Here is a 17,852-nt window from a genome sequence, read left to right as displayed (position 1 = left end):
GATCAAGGGAAGAGATCCAGTAGATGGAGGGATAACACCAGTTTGGGGGTCCAGGACCAGGGGGTATATCACAAACAGAGATTGGAGCAAGATATTTCATACACAGATTTCAGAAACACTTCTGACAACACAATGACCTTGAGGTTTGGAAATCTCTCCCACAAATTGGCAATTGATCATTGATTATTTGTTGATTTTGAAATTGAGGTTGATGTCTCTGTTGAAGCAAAACCTGAAGGGGTCTGGGACACAGAATAGGGTGATACATCGGCTCCAATCTCACTCATTGGCACTGCAGGCATGAACCATAAGATGGTGCAAGCATACAAGGAGGCCATTCTGCCCTTGGCATCCCTGCCAGCTCTTTGGGGTGATTTAGAGAATTCCATTTCTCATCACATTGCCAAAAAACTGGTACTTTTTTTTCTTAATAGATGCATATATTCAATTTTCTTTAAGAAACGTCATTGATCTTGCCTCCTCGAGGCTGTGAGCTGAAACATTCCAGATCCCTGTAAGTTCTGCCTGGGACAGTCCCTCTAATTCATAAGATATAGGAGCAGAATTAGGCCATTCAGCCCATCAAGTCTGTTCTGCTTCAGGTATCTGAAGCCTCTCCTCCCTGGGATGTTCCCAGTCAATGAATTCTGAATCCTCTATAAAACCTTGACATCCTTCCCAATGTTTGGTGCTAGAATTGCACAGAATATGCCAGTGAAGACACTTGCAGTGTTTTATCCACCTTCATCAATCGTGTTGTTTGTTTGTGTTGATCTCCTGCCTTGCTGAAGCCCTTTGCCTTTACGTGATCAGCACATTGAGCAAAGATAAAGATCCAGTGGAGACAATATTTATATTCTCTGAGAAGGGAGCGGTGACTTGTTGGCAAGTAAATTCTGATGAGTTGAGGCATTGTGATGGTGAACACACCAGTTAACTGCCAAGCATTGGTTGAAACCTTACAACAGACAACTTGAGTCAGATTTCTCCAAGCATTGCCCTGAGGGATGAATCTGTAAATGGCTCTCACCTTCTTTGTTCAGGTGAAAAGACACAACTGTCCTTTCTGCCTGTGCATTAAAGTATGTAGCTCGCAAGATACAGAAATGTTCCCCACTCATGATATTAAAATTGTTAGCATTCTGAGCATTATGTCAGGTGATGCTGTTTATCTGGGGCTGGGGGAGGGAGCAAAACCCAAGAGGTGCAGAAGGAAAATGCTGGGATGAAGTTGACTTGCCTCTTGATTTCAATCTTCATTGAAGTCAATACAGAGTAGAATTGAGCAGAGTTTAAATCTGGCCCCATTTGGTCTGTTCCTCCCACACTCCCTACCCTGGTGGGAGAAGGGAATGCTGAGGTTAACGCTGTCAAACAGTAGTTTATTGAGGATGTTATAGCAGTAGAACTCACACATTGTGAAACTTGAATAAGCCGGGTTGTAGCCAAGCTGCCCTGTCTGATGTATTGTTTATTTTACAGCTTCCCTACCCAAACCCACCCTGTCTCTGGATCCACCATCCGGTGCTATTCTACCAGGAGAGGAAGTTTCACTCACCTGTCATTGCCCCTTCACTGGCTGTAATGTTGAATTCTACAAGAATGACAATGATAGACTCGGTCATTTTAATGAAGCTAACTACAACGTCACCTATCAGTTTAAAGAAGGTTTACTCTCAAAAGGTCACAACTCCTACACCTGCAAATACAACAAATATTTTGAGAACAACAAGACCTGGGGCTATTCCCCACACAGTGATCCGGTGTGGTTAACTGTAACAGGTAAGCGAGACACACCAACATTCTCAATGACAAACATAACACTCGGAATCAGAGCATAACACAGCACAGCAAGAGGCCATTTGCCCGTCCTGCTGTCTCATTGAAAGGAATCTCCAAATAATCGCCTCGATTTTCCCAACAGCACAGATTCCCAATCCTGAACCCTCCCCATCCCATTTGGCCCCTGTCCTGTCCTACAATTCCTTTCCTGTTTCAGAATCCATCCAATTGCATTTGGAATGTGGTTACATCCCTCCACTGCCAGTTCATCCAGTTCACACCTCCTCACTGTACAGGAGGAAACCTCCCCACTCTCTCCTGTGGTCGTTTGGAGAATAAGGTTTGACTTCTGACCTCCCCCTGCCCCCTCCCCTTTCCCCCCCCCCCCCTCCCTTTCTGTGACACTCGGGCAGTGATCTCTCCTCGCTGAATCTCCAAAAATCCTCCCGGATTTTCAATAGCTGAATTCAATTTCCCCTTAACCTTTACTGATCTGCTCAGAACAATCTCACTTTCTCTAATCTCGCCACTTAACTAAACACACTCAGCCCTATTCACAATGTAAAGTTTATTTATTAGTCACAAGTAAGACTAACACTAATGCTGCAATGTAGTTATTGTGAAATTACCCAAGTCACCCACACTTCGGTCAACGCATCTAACCAGCACGTCTTTTAGACTGTGGGAGGAAATCAGAGGATCCAGAGAAACTACGCCGACATGGGGAGAATGTGTAAACGCCACACACACAGTGACCCAAGCTGGGAATCAAACCCGGGTCCCTGGCACTGTGAGGCGGCAGTGCTAACTGCTGTGCCGCCCATTCCACTGTGCTGCCCGTATCTCCTCTTTCCAGGAACAAATCTCTTTCATTTTCGCGATGACTCCTATAGATTCCCAAAGTTCCTATTTGCTTTACCTGCTCTACATATTGCCAATGAGCTTTCAAATCCCACAGTCTCGATAAAGCCAGCCTTTGGCGTGGTCACAGCAGGGGAACGAGTTCAGTGTAACTGCACCACCAGCTGCCCAAAACCACAACTGCCATTTGTTGAGGGATCCTGGAAATGTATTTATTGATCCTCGCAATGTCCCAGACTCCACACACTCCTTCACCCTCACCCTCACCGAGCTCGATCCAAATCACAGTGGAGAGTACAGCTGGGAATTTGAGAGAACAATAAAAGGGAGAGTTTATAAATCACCCTGTAGCCAACCCATGAAGATACCTGTTTAAAAAAAAAAATGAGTGACATGTTCGAATTTAAAAATCTCAAGCTGTTTTCCAATCTCTCCATGGGCATGCTTCCTAATTTTTGTTCTCACCCCCAGCTCCTACAATTCTCTGGGGAACATACAGAAATAGAAATAGAAGGAGGCCATTCTGCCCATCGAGCTTGTTTCACGGATCATGGTTAATCATCTATTGTTATGATGTTGTCCACTTTTCCCATCTCCCTTAGAACATAGAACATAGAACATTACAGCGCAGAACAGGCCCTTCGGCCCACGATGTTGCGCCGACCAGTTACAAAAACAATGACCCACTAGCCTATACCAATCCCTTTTCGTCCATAAACCTATCCAGAGATCTCTTAAACGCCCCCAAACTAGACGCATTTACAACTGCAGCAGGCAGGGCATTCCAATCCCTCACCACCCACTGGGTAAAGAACCTACCCCTGACATCCGTCCTGTAGCTACCCCCCCTTAATTTAAAGCCATGCCCCCTCGTGCTAGCTTTCTCCATCCGAGGAAAAAGGCTATCACTATCCACCCTATCTAAACCTCTAATCATCTTATATGTTTCAATAAGATCCCCTCTTAGCCGCCTTCTTTCCAACGAAAACAACCCTAAATCCCTCAGTCTCTCCTCATAGGACCTCCCCACCATACCAGGCACCATCCTAGTAAACCTCCTCTGCACCCTCTCCAACGCCTCCACATCCTTCTTGTAATGCGGGGACCAGAACTGCACACAGTACTCCAAGTGCGGCCGCACTAGAGTAGTGTACAGTTGCAACATTACACTGCGACTCCTAAATTCAATCCCCCTACCAATAAACGCCAAGACACCGTACGCCTTCTTAACAACCTTATCTACTTGATTCCCAACTTTCAGGGATCTATGTACACACACACCTAGATCCCTCTGTTCATCCACACTACTCAAAGTCCTCCTGTTAGCCCTATACTCGACACATCTGTTGCTCCTACCAAAGTGAATTACCTCACACTTCTCCGCATTAAATTCCATCCGCCACCTCTCGGCCCAGCTCTGCAACCAATCTAAGTCTCCCTGCAGACTATGACACCCTTCCTCACAATCTACCACACCTCCAATTTTGGTGTCATCAGCAAATTTACTAATCCACCCAACTATACCCTCATCCAGATCATTAATAAAAATTACAAACAACAGTGGCCCCAAAACAGATCCCTGAGGCACACCACTCGTAACTGTACTCCATGATGAATATTTACCATCCACCACCACCCTCTGTCTCCTATCTGATAGCCAATTCCTGATCCAACTTCCTAGATTACCCACAATCCCATACATCTGCATTTTCTGCAGAAGCCTACCATAGTGAACCTTATCGAACGCCTTACTAAAATCCATGTATACCACGTCAACTGCCTTACCCCCATCCACCTCTATGGTCACCTTCTCAAAAAACTCAATAAGGTTAGTAAGGCACGACCTACCCGCTACAAAACCATGTTGACTATTTCTAATCAATTCATTACACTCCAAATAACTATAAACCCTATCCCTAATAATTTTTTCTAAAACCTTGCCCACAACAGAAGTAAGACTCACCGGTCTATAATTCCCGGCAAAGTCTCTGTTCCCCTTCTTAAACAATGGGACAACATTCGCTATCCTCCAATCCTCCGGGACTACACCAGAGACCAATGACGACCTTGTTGTCTATCTTGAAAATGCTCGATGATTGAGATTCCACATTCCTCTGAAGTGGGGAATTCCAAAGACTCTATATCCTCTGAGTGAAGAAAGTCCTTCTCATCTCAGTCCTCCATGTTCTGAGACTGTGTCCCCTGGTTCCAGTCTCACCAGAAACATCAAATGTACATAGAGCCCTTTTATTCCCTGGAAGAATTGTGTATCATTCAACAAAATCATCTTTCGTTCTTTGTGACTCTAACAGACCCAGGACTGGTTTCCTCAAACTCTCCTCATCAAACAATCTGACCTTCCTCTACAAAAAGTGTATCCTTCCTTAGATAAGGAGACCAGAACTGAACAGTGCTCTAGGTGTGGTCTGACCAAGGCTCTGTACAATTGCAAGAAAACACCATTCCTCCGATACTCAAACCCTCTGGCGATGAAAGCCAATTTATCATTTGCCCTGCTAATTGCTCGCTGTCTCTGTATTCTAGCTTTTAATGTCCCATGGGTAAGCAATCCCAGATCTCTCTGGACATCAACATTTACCAACCTCACGTTGTTTAAGAGACACTCTTTCTGTTCTTTCTACTGAAGTAGATAATTTCACAGTTATTCACATTATATTCCATCTGCTGTGTTCCTGCCCATTCACTCAGGCCGCACAAATCCTACTGAAGCTGCCTCGTATCATTCTCACAACTCACGTTCCCAAAGAGTTTTTTACCATCTTCATGTTCAAAGTCCTTTGCCCCTCCCTCCCTATCTCTGTAACCTCCTGCAGCCCCTTCAGTTCCCATCCTCCTCTTCAAATCCCTCCCTCACCTCCTCCTTCCCTATCTCTGTATCATCCTCAAGACCCTACAATTCTCATCTTTCTGTTCAAATTCCTTCCTCACCCCCCCCTCCCTATCTCTGTAACATTCCGCAGCCCCTACAATTCCCATCCTCCTGTTCAAATCTCTCTCCCTCGCTCTGTCACTCCTTATTTCTGTAACCTCAAGACCCTACGATTCTCATCTTCCTGTTCAAATTCCTTCCTTGCCCCTCTCTCCTTATCTCTGTAACCTCCTCCAGCCCCTACAATTCCCATCCTCCTGTTCAAATCCCTCAGTCAATCCCTCACACAGCCTCCACATCTCTCTGCAACAACAATCTGCTTTATTTTCCATTCACTCCAGTGTATTGATAAAGGATTTTATTTTCTGTGTGATCGATTTGTTACAGATAAACTTCCAGAGCCCACACTCTCTACAGAGCCAGCCTCTGGTGTGGTCACAGTGGGGGAACGAGTTCAGTTTAACTGAACTCCAGCTACCCTGCCCACATCTTCCACTTGTACAAGATATAAAGCAGATTCATTCCTCCTCACGTTCTCAAAAACTGGTATTTTTTTTCTCTCTAGAGGCACATATTTCTTAAAGAAAGGAAATTGAATGTTATTGATCCTGCTTCTTCGACACTGTGATCCAAAACATCCCAGATCCCACGCACGCTGTGCCTGGGACTGTCCCTCTCGTTCATAAGATATAGGAGAAGGGTTAGGCCGTTGGGACCATAAAATCCGTTCTGCTTCATGTATCTGAAGTCTCTCCTCCTTGGGATGTTCGAATTCAATCCAATTCTGAATCCTCTCAAAATCTTGACATCCTTCCCAATGTTTGGTACCAGGAATTTCACAGAATGTGCCAGTGGAGGCACTTGCCAGTGTTTTATCCACCTTCAACAATCGAGTTGTTTGTTTGTGGTGATCTCATGTCTTGCTGAAGCCCTTTGCCTTTAATTGATCAGTGCATTGAGCAAAGATCAAGACCCGGTGGACACAATAATACATCTATATTCTCTGAGAAGGGAACACTGACTTGTTGGCAAGTGGATTCTGATTAGTTGAGGCATTGCAATGGTGAACGCACCAGTTAACTGCCTAGCATTGGTTGAAAACTTGCAACAGACAACTTGAGTCAGATTGGTCCAAGCATTGCCCTGAGGAATGAGTCTGTAAATAATTCTCACCTTTTTTGTTTAGCTGCAACAGGTACAAGGTGTCTACCTGTCCTTTTCTGTCTGTGCATTAAAATGTGTAGCTTTCAATATACAAAAATGCTCCCTACTGATGATATTAAAACCATTAGCATTCTGAGCATTATGTCAGGTGATGCTGTTGATCTGGGGCTGGGGGAGGAGGACAAAACCCAAGAGGCGCAGAAGGAAAATGCTGGGATAAGGTTAACTTGCTCCTCGCTTGATTTCAATCTTCATTTAAGTCAGTACAGAGTAGAATTGAGCAGAGTTTAAATCTAGCCACACTTGGTCTGTTCCTCCCACACTCCCCACGTTGGTGGGAGAAGGAAATGCTGAGGTTAACACTGTCAGACTGGAGTTTATTCAGGATGTTATAGCAGTTGTATCCAAACTGCCGTGTCTGATGTACTGTTTATTTCACAGATTTACCCAAACCCACCCTGTCTCTGGATCCATCGTCCGGTGCTATCCTACCAGGAGAGGAAGCTTCGCTCACCTGTCATTTTCCCCCTCACTGGCTGTAGTGTTATATTCTACAGGAATGACAATGATAAACTCGATCATTTTAATGAAGCTGACTACAACGCCACCTATCAGTTTAAAGAAGGTTTACTCTCGAAAGGTCACAACTCCTACACCTGTGAATATAACAAATACTTCGTGAACAACAAGACCTGGGAATATTCCCCACGCAGTGATCCGGTGCGCTTAACTGTAACAGGTAAGCGAGACACACCAACATTCTCAATGGCAAACATAACACTCGGAATCAGAGCATAACACAGCACAGCAAGAGGCCATTCGCCCATCCTGCTGTCTCATTGAAAGGAATCTCCAAATAATCGCCTCGATTTTCCCAACAGCACAGATTCCCAATCCCGAACCCTCCCCATCCCATTTGGTCCCCGTCCTGTCCTACAATTCCTTTCCTGTTTCAGCATCCATCCAATTGCATTTGGAATGTGGTTACATCCCTCCACTGCCAGTTCATCCAGTTCACACCTCCTCACTGTGCAGGAGGAAACCTCCCCGCTGTCTCCTGTGATCAGCTGGATAATAAGATTTCATTTCTGACCTCCCCCTGCCCTCTCCCCTCCCCCCCCTCTCCCTTTCTGTGACCCTCGGGCAGTGGGCAGTGATCTCTCCTCGTTGAATCTCCGGAAATCCTCCCGGGTTTTCAATAGCTGAATTCAATTTCCCCTTAACCTTTACTGATCTGCACAGAACAATCTCACTTTCTCTAATCTCGCCACTTAACTAAACACACTCAGCCCGATTCACAATGTAAAGTTTAGTTATTAGTCACAAGTAAGGCTCACACTAATGCTGCAATGTAGTTACTGTGAAATTACCCAAGTCGCCCACACTTCCGCGTCTGTTCGTGTCAATGCACCTAACCGCATCTTTTAGACTGAGAGGAAACCCACGCAGACATGGGGAGAATGTGTAAACTCCACATAGACAGTGACCCATGCTGTGAATCAAACCTGGGACCCTTGCACTGTGAGGCAGCAGGGCTAACTACTGTGCTGCCCATATCTTCTCTTTTCAGGAGAAAATCTGTTTCATTTCTATAATGACTCCTATAGATTCCCACAGTCCTTTTATTGGCTTTACCTGCTCTATTTATGACCAATGAGCTTTCAAATCCCACAGTCTCGACAAAGCCAGCCTTTGGTGTGGTCACAACAGGGGAACGAGTTCAATTTAACTGCACCATCAGCTGCCCAAAACCACATCTGCCACTTGTTGCGGGATCCTGGAAACGTATCTATTGATCCTGGCAATGTCCCAGACTCCACACACTCCTTCATCTTCACCCTCACAGAGCTCAATCCAAATCAGTGCTGAGTACAGCTGAGAATTTGAGAGAACAATAAAAGGGAGAGTTTATCAATCACCCTGTAGCCAACCCGTGAAGGTACCTGTAAAAAATGAGTGACATGTTCGAATTTAAAAATCTCAAACTGTTTTCCAATCTCTCTATGGGCCTGCTTCCTAATTTTTGTTCTCACCCCCAGCTCCTACAATTCTCTGGGGAACACACAGAAATAGAAATAGGAGGAGGCTATTCTGCCCATCGAGCTTCTTTCACAGATCATGGTTGATCATCTATTGTTATGACGTTGTCCACTTTTCCCATCTCCCTTGGTGCCTGTTTTGAAAATGTGCGATGATTGAGATTCCACATTCCTCTGGAGAGGAGAAGTCCAAAGACTCTGTATCCTCTGAGAGAAGAAATTCCTCCTCACCTCAGTCCTCCATGTTCTATTCCTGATTCTGAGACTGTCCCCTGCTTCCAGTCTCACCAGAAACATCAAATGTACATAGAGCCCTTTTATTCCCTGGAAGAATTGTGTGTCATTTAACAAAATCATCTTTTGTTCTTTCTGACTCTAACAGATCCAGGCCTGGTTTCCTCAAACTCTCCTCATCAAACAATCTGACTTTCCCAGGGATTACTGTCATAAATCTACATTATAATTCCTCTATGACAAGTGTATCCTTCCTTAGATAAGGAGACCAGAACAGAACAGTGCTCTAGGTGTGGTCTGACCAAGTCTCTGTACAATTGCAAAACAACATCTGGCGATGACGGCCAATTTATCATTTGCCCTGCTAATTGCTCGCTGTCTCAATATTCTAGCTTTTACTGTCCCATGGACAAGCAATCCCAGATCTCTCTGGACATCAACTCTCACCAATCTCACACCGTTTAAAAAACATTCTTTCCGTTCTTTCTACTGAAGTAGATAATTTCACAGTTATTCCCGTTATATTCCATCTGCCATGTTCCTGCCCATTCACTCAGCCTGCACAAATCTTATTGAAGTTGCCTTGAATCATTCTCACAACTCACGTTCCCAAATAGTTTATACCATCTTCATGTTCAAAGTCCTTTGCCCTCCCTCCCTATCTCTGTAATGTCCTCTTGTCCCTACAATTCCCATCCTCCTGTTCAAACCACTCCCTCGTTTCCTCCCTCCCTATCTCTGTAACCTCCTCCAGTCCCTACAATTCCTGTTCTCCTGTTCAAATCCCTCACACAGCCTCCACATCTCTCTGCAACAACAATCTGCTTTATTTTCCATTCACTCCGGTATATTGATAAAGGATGTTATTTTCTCTGTGTGATCGATTTGTTACAGATAAACTTCCAGAGCCCACACTCTCTACAGAGCCAGCCTCTGGTGTGGTCACAGTGGGGGAGCGAGTTCAGTTTAACTGCACCCCCAGCTACCCAGCCCACATCTCCCACTTGTACAGGAAACATAGCAGATCCCCTATCGATTCCCGGAAAGTCTCAGATTCCGAGCGCACTGTAATCTTCACCCTCACTGACCTTGTACCGGAGGATAGTAACAAATACAGCTGCAGTTTTGAGAAAACTGTGAATGGGAAAGTTTACAAGTCAGACTGCAGTGCCTTCGTGGAGGTAACACTGAAAGATGAGAGGCATTTTAATTACTGAATATCTTTCCCATTGTTCCTGCAAGGAGGGATTGTTGTCTCCCCAGTAATAACTCAATTCAATTAAACTTGTGTTTAATTTATTGTAAGCTGCTGGAGGCCAGAGAGAGAGAGAGAAAGAGGTACACAGGGAAAGACAGAGACAGACAGACTGAGAGACAGAGAGTGAGTGAGAGAGAAAGAGGGGGAGGGTGACAGAGAGGGAGAAAACAAGAGAGAGAGGAACATGCATATACAGGCAGAGAGAGGATGGCAGAGACAGAGAGAAACAGAGAAAAATAGATTGAGAGACAGACAGAGACTGAGAAAGATAGGGAGAGTCGGAGGGAGTCAGTGAAAGACAAAATGTCAGAGAAAGGGAGAGAAAGCGAGAGACACGTAGAATGAGTTGCTTGTTTTTCACAGGCCACCTGGTGAAGGAGCAGCACTCTGAAAGCTCGTGCTCCCAAGTAAACCTGTTGGACTTTAATCTGATCTTCTTACTGTGTCCACCCAGTCCAACGCCGGTATCTCCACGTCATGAGCAGATCAGTCAACCTCCAGCCCATCAGAAATCTCACCTGTGGGAGGGAACTTGCTCTCTCTTTGTACTATTCAGCTGCCATGTGTTGCAGCTTCATATCTCTGCTCTCACCTCCCAGTCTATGGTCATCACACCCCCAGTGTCACAGTGCGTTAACACAGAATCCGTGCAGGATCAGATGTGGAGACTCCCACATCCAATCACCTCGGTTATTTCAACGGTTGATCCCTCCCCAGAGTGTCCAATCTCCTGTTATCCGAGCAATGGTTCACCCAAGCCCTGTACAGTCCCAGCCAGTTTAATCCTCAAGCAGTAGCCATGGTAATGGGGGAAATGTCCTAAACAACGAGAAAGAGGTCATCGCTTGACTGTAGCTGTTCAGTCTGACTCTGCGGTGTTCTCTGTCTGTGGGATTTCAGGCTGACTCAGTTTACTCACACATGGATAGGAATCCCCATTCCTCCCTTCCAGAATTGTTCATCCTCTTAACACAGCAGGGTGCAAAGCCAATTCAGGTACCTGATCAGTCCAATTTGGTTTATCCAGATTCTTTAAATATTCCAACAACTGTTTAGCACTGTGCGATGATGTATCTGAAGATTACACAACTACCTCAGAGTGCAGCACTCCCTCAGTACTGGCAACGGGGGAAGTGTCACTCTGGGTTATGGAGCTCCAGCTCTAGAATTTATACATCTACCCCTGGCAGTGTGGCACTCCCTCAGTACGGACCAACGAGCATTCCTTCCCATGTCCACCGCACTCTGTTGTAACTCCAGGTCTCACTGTCAGTAATCTAACCCGTACATCCTCATGACTGAAGCACATATCCCAGGATCTGTCTCCTCCCCCACCAATCACTGACTCTGTGACTGTTCCTGAGTGCTGTAAACTATTCATCACCCTGTCTGTTTAATTGCAGAGAAACTCCCCAAGGCCAACATTTTGATCGACCCGCCCTCAGGTGTGGTGAGCAGAGGGGAGGCCATTCACATTACCTGTGTAGGATCCATTCTAGCCTGTGGAGGTCAATTTCACTTACACAGAGAGGGTGAAGAGGACAGGATCCTGGATGTGTCTGACCTCCAGCAGTCAGCAAACTTCACCGTCAATGACACCAACGCAATCAGGACATGGAATTACTCCTGTAGTTACAGCAGGATGGTAAAGGGAAGAGAATATCACTCACCCCGCAGTGATGGGGTACAGGTAACAGTAAAACGTAAGTGGTGACACATCCAATAAAAAGTCTCACATTTATTTTGAGTGTTCAGAAACTTCTGACGTGTCTTCAGTAGATTTAAAATGAAAGATTGTAGTGTCACTGCTATTGCAGTTGGGGAATCGGGGGCAATTCCTTTGTGCACAGCAGGATCCCACAGGCAGCAATGAGATAATGATCTGTTCAGATTTTGTTGTTTGGAAGTTAGATACCTTGCGGGGCATTTGGGAGACTTCCCCATGCCTCCAGAGGAAATGGTGGTCATTTGCTTTCTGTTCGGATCCCAACTCACAATGGTGCTGGTTCCTCTGCCTTGGTGTCTGAGCCTAGACGTGGTACCTGTGACAGTGCAGCACTCCGCCAGCCCATTACTGGGAATATCGGAGAGGTTAGGTATCCCTTATCTCCAACATCCAGCAGGACAAGGACAGCAGACACATGGGAATAATTTAAGCTGCAATGTCCCCTCTGAGTCCCATTCACCATCCTGATTTGGAAATATATCAGCAATCCCTTCAGTGCTGCTGAACCAAAATCCTGTAACTCGTTCCTAACAGCACCGTGGGTATACCTACACCACACGGACTGACTGATGTCCAATAACAATCCTGGAACTCCCTCCCTAACAGCACTGGGGGCGTACCTACACCACACGGACTGATTGATGTCTAATAGCAAACGTGCAACACCCCTCTCTAACAGCACTGTGTGGGTGTACCTACAAAACACATACTGACTGATGTCCAGTGACAATCAAGTCACTTGTTCCATAACAGCACTGTGGGTGTGCCTACACCACTTGGCACTGACTGATGTCCAATAACAATCCTGGATCATTCCTCCTTAACAGAACTGTGAGTGTACCTACACAAGAAGAGACTACAATGGGCTCACCCATCATATTCTCAGGGAACAGTTAGACTGGTCCACTAAATCTTCCCTTGTCAGATTCACATAATAAGTAGGAAGGTTGGGTACGGTGGGGCAGGGAAGTTCACACATAACAGACTAGACCAAGGGTGGCATACATTGTGAACGAGCATGGCTGTCATGTGTACCATCCACAAGCTGCACTGCAGCGGCTCACCAAGGCTCCTTTGACAACACCTTACAAACCAACTGCAATGCTTTGGTTGCCAGTTTTCATATGGAAATAGACCCTGAGCTGTATGGATCTCTAACTAACACTCCGATATCCCAAGGCAGAGGGATCAAGATATTTTTCTAGTTTTGTGGGCAAGTGGCATGAAATGTCTCAACAATGTTCATGTAATTTTGTGATAATTCCTCATGCTTTAATAGGTATTCCCCATTCTATGTCTCTGCTTTGCCATTGTTTGTTCCATTGCCCAGTGTGACCGTAGTAGGCAGTTGTTACAGGTGCCATATACGTATGTGTTTTTTGCACATGTTTCTGTAGAATGTTTAAAATTTCAGCTTCATTTGCAGACAGACAGTCAGTGTTCCTGGAAACTAATTTAGCTCAATGGTTGCAAAAGCAAGTTAATTACTCATTTCAGTTCGGAATTTGTTACTTTGATAGAGCTGATGGACTCTTTTTTTACACAAAAACATCCTTGGGAAGTTGATTGACAGGGTCATGTGATAATGTGGTTAATGGGAAGAACTGGACGTGCAGCAGAGAGTAATAAGATTTTGCAGTTTAGTGTTGGAGGTTTTAGCTGGAATATATTTGAAGTCAAGAGTTTTCTGAAACTCAGTTTCTCTGTGAAAATTCCAAAGCCGACTACAGTTATTATAGCGAGCACACTTTCATTTGCTAACTATATTTAATTTGGCTTTAAGTCTGTAAGATGAACGTTGCTTATTTAAAGTTTATGTATTAGTATTATAAGTATGCTTACATTAACATTGCAATGAAGTTACTGCAAAAATCCGTTAGTCACCAACTCCGGTGCCTGTTCAGGTACACTGAGGGTGAGTTTTAGCATAGCCAGTGCACCTAACCTACAGCCTTTCAGGCTGTGGGAGGAAACGAGAGCACCGATAGGAAACACACACAGAGATTGGGAAAACGTGCAGACTCCATACGGATAGGGACCAGAGCAACGAATCGAACCCTGGTTCCAGCGCTGTGAGGCAGCAATACAAACCACTGTGCCACCGTGCCGACCTAAACTGAAACAGTGATAAGTTAGAACTTAAAATTTCCTCCTTTCATTTTTAAGCATTATTCACATGTTACAGGTTGGGTTTCTCCCTAAGCTAGAGTTATATAGTTTAAGTTCTTTTAGTAGTGTCACATGTCGGCTTAAATTTACACTAAATTATGTTGCAAATAAGGATTATTTTGGTATGAAAATCCCCATTTTTGGCAGTGGAAATAAACCCTGGAGCAAAAATCCGCACATTTTTTTCCAAAAAGGGAAAGTTATGGACTCTAGCCGGGCTTCTGAATATAACTTGAAGTTCTGAGCTCAATACCAAAGTGTTATTTTCCTCATTTTTTGTTTCCTTGTGATGGAATGATCAAATTTTCTGTTTCATAAAATGCCATTTCCAGACAGATGGAGCCCAGGAAAGTGTAAATAAAAGTATGAAGGGATTTTGTGACAAACCTACATTATCTCATCCTCTCTCTGGATGAAAATGAGGAGAAATACTTGTCCATGCTACCCTTTTCTAACCGCTAAACTAGTCCCAGTTGCCCACATTTGGCCCCTATCCCTTCATAGCCATCTTACCCATCTAACTGTCTAAATTTTTTTTAAAAGACAAATTGTACCTGACTCTACTACACCTCTGGCAGCTTGTTCCATGCACTCACCACCCTCTGTGTGGGAATAAGAAAGTGTCCCTGTGGACACTTTTTATCTCTGCCCACTCACCTTAAACCTATGCCCTCCTAGTTTTAGGCTCCCCTACCTTTTGAGGAAAGATATTGACTATCTAGCTGATCAATGCCCCTCATTGTTTTAGAGACCTCTATGAGATCACTCCTCAGCCTCCTACACTCCAGGGAAAAAAGTCCCAATCTATCCAGCCTCTCCTTGTAACTCAAACTATCAAGTTTTAGGAACATCCTAGGAAATCTTTTCTGTACTCTTTCTAGTTTAATAATACCCTTTCTACAATAGAGTGACCAGAACTGTGCACTGTATTCCAAGTGTAGCCTTATCAATGTCTTGTCCAACTTCAACGAGATGTCTCAATTCCTGTTTTCAATATCCTGACCAGTGAAACCAAGTATGCTGAATGCCACCTTCACCACTCTGTCCAACTGCGACTCCACTTTCAATGAGCTATGAACCTGTACCCCTAGATCTGTTTGTTCTCTAACTCTCCCCAACGTCCTACCATGAACTGAATAAGTCCTGCCCTGGTTCAATCAACCAAAATGCATGACATTGCCTTTACCTAAATTAAACTTCATCTTCCATTCGTCAGTCCAGTAGCCCAATTGATTACAATTCTGCTGCAATCCTTGATAACTTTGAGTTACAAGGTTCTGGAAGGATGGTGGAGGTGGAAGAGTTTTTAACACTGCTGCCTCATAGTGCCAGGGACCCGAGTATGATTCTGCCCTTTGACTTTGTGGCATTGCATGTTCTCCCCTCGTGTCTGTGTGGGTTTTCTTTGGGTGCTATGGTTTCCTCCCATAGTCCAGATATCTGCAGGTTAGGTGGATTGTCCATGCTAAATATCCCCTAGTGTCCAAATATGTGTAATTTAAGTGAACTGGTCATGTCAAATTGTCCCTTAGTATTTAAAGATGTGCAGGCTAGGTAGATTAGTCATGCAAAAGGCATGGGGTTACAGGGATAGGGTGGATGTATTGAAGCTTTTGGGTATGAGTCTCTTTGAGAGCGTCAAGGCAGGCTTGATTGATGGAAAGCCTCCTTCTAAACTGTAGGGGTTCTATGGATTCTATTCAATGGATTTAGTTAGTTTGAGGAAGTTGGATACTACGGTAGAAAGATTGCAATGTGGAGAATGTGAGCCTTTGTACATTGGCTGGAAGACTATGAAGAAAGAATATTATTTCAATGGAAGGGTGATTGGAGTCTGTGGCAGTACAGAGGGATTGAGCTGTCCTGGTACGTGAGTCACAACAATCACTCGATCTCCTCCCTAAAGTTGGGGTCTTTGCAGTGGGGCAGGAGAATTAGACATTAACATTCTCCCCTCTCTATCGCCTTCCAGAGTTTAGTTCAACATCCAAAACATTCACCATTCGTTTGTGTCTCGGGATCTTTGTCCTGTTCGGAATTGTGGTGACCCTGGGAGTAGAGTTCAAACTCTTCAAGAGGGAAAAAAGATGGTAACGGTATGTCTTGTTCAGTCTCCACAATATTTCATATTAGAATAAAATCAATTAGAAAGCACTCTCACTCTGTCTGTGCCAACACAAGGACAGCTACGTCAGTGTTTATTGTCCACGCCTTATCGCTCCCTCGAAGGTGGTGGTAGGTGCCTTGCCTTCTTGAACCCACTGCAGTCACATGTGGTGTAGGTACTCACAGAGCTGTTGGGGAGAGTTCCAGAATTTTGACTGAGTGGCAGCGAAGGAACGGCTGATATATTTCCAAATCAGGATAGTTTGTTGGAGCTCAGAAGGGGAACTTGTAGGTAATGGTGATTGCAATGTATCTGCTATCTTGTCCCTCTAAGTGGTACAGTTTACATGTTTGTGTGGGAATGTTGAAGGAGACTTGGTGAGTTGCTGCAGTGCATCTTCAGGACGGTGCACACGGCTAATGCTATGTGTCGGTGATGGAGGGAACAAATGTTTGTGTGCACTGCTTTGTTCTGGTTTTGCCCTTGGACAGTCGGTGGGTATAATTTGTTTAACAATTTCTCACATAAGTGGCTACTGAAGGTGCAGCAGTCCGGGATTCTCCGCCATAGTGCCAACTCTCATCCGGGAACATGCTACCACCTCACGAGGCTGCCTTTATCAAACCGAAGAGGAGACCAGATTATTCATCGATGTTCAGTGGTAAATTGTGCAGAGTTTTCCCCTGACACAGGAGCTGGTAAACCAGTCGGAAAGGTTTGAAAAGTGGAAGGTTGTCCCTTCTGGCTGACCTCTTTAATACTCTGTAGCTGTACGGTCAATTAACAGTCTAAAGATATCACTGATGGTCCTTCACTCCCTCAAACAACCTTGTTGATAACCATTGACTTTATCCTTTTCCAGGTGCTGTTGCTGAAGGATTATATTTGAACGTAAGGGATAAGGAGACAACAATCTAAGCAAATTACACTTCAGATACTGCAAAAATTGTTTTCTTTTGAGATGTGCTGAGTACATCAATACCAGTGACTGCTTCTTTGCAATATATAAAATATAGGTGCAGAAGAATAGACACCGCTTCCTATTGATAGATTTTGATATGCCCATGAATCAGAGTGAATGTCAGACAGAGAGATTTCACACAACTTTCCAGTTTCAATTCCACTGCAACTTATGAATAAAGTGATGCACCTACAGCCTCTACTGGATAACTCAAAAAAAACTATTGTGCAAAAGGAGGCCATTCAGCCCATTGAGTTTGCACCAGGTCTCCAAAAGTGCCTTTTACCCAGGCCCTGCCCTCCACCTAGACTTATAATCCTGCACATTTACTATGGCCAAACCTATACCTTTTAGAGCAGTAATAGACAATTTAGCATGGCCAATCCACTGAACCTACACATCTTTGGACTGTGGGGAAACAGAAGCATCCTGTGATGAACATGTGCAAATGCTTTGTATATATAATTATGCTTTAACTTTCAAGAGAATGCTGTAATGTTCATGTTTTTTTCTATAGTTAGTGAGTACCTGATAGGAATACAGCTCAGAAGCAGGGAGAGCAGAATAACCTCGCAAGTGGTTATGTTAGATATAAGTAAAGGATATTCGATTACTTAAGCCTCCCCTGACATTTCAGATTAGAGTAATTGGCAGGGTCATG

This window comes from Carcharhinus amblyrhynchos, chromosome 7, assembly GCF_965287045.1.
Source record: "Carcharhinus amblyrhynchos chromosome 7, sCarAmb.v2.hapA, whole genome shotgun sequence".
Lineage (NCBI taxonomy): Eukaryota > Metazoa > Chordata > Chondrichthyes > Carcharhiniformes > Carcharhinidae > Carcharhinus > Carcharhinus amblyrhynchos.
The sequence above is the reverse complement of the archived record's forward strand: the minus strand, read 5'-3'. Positions refer to the sequence as shown.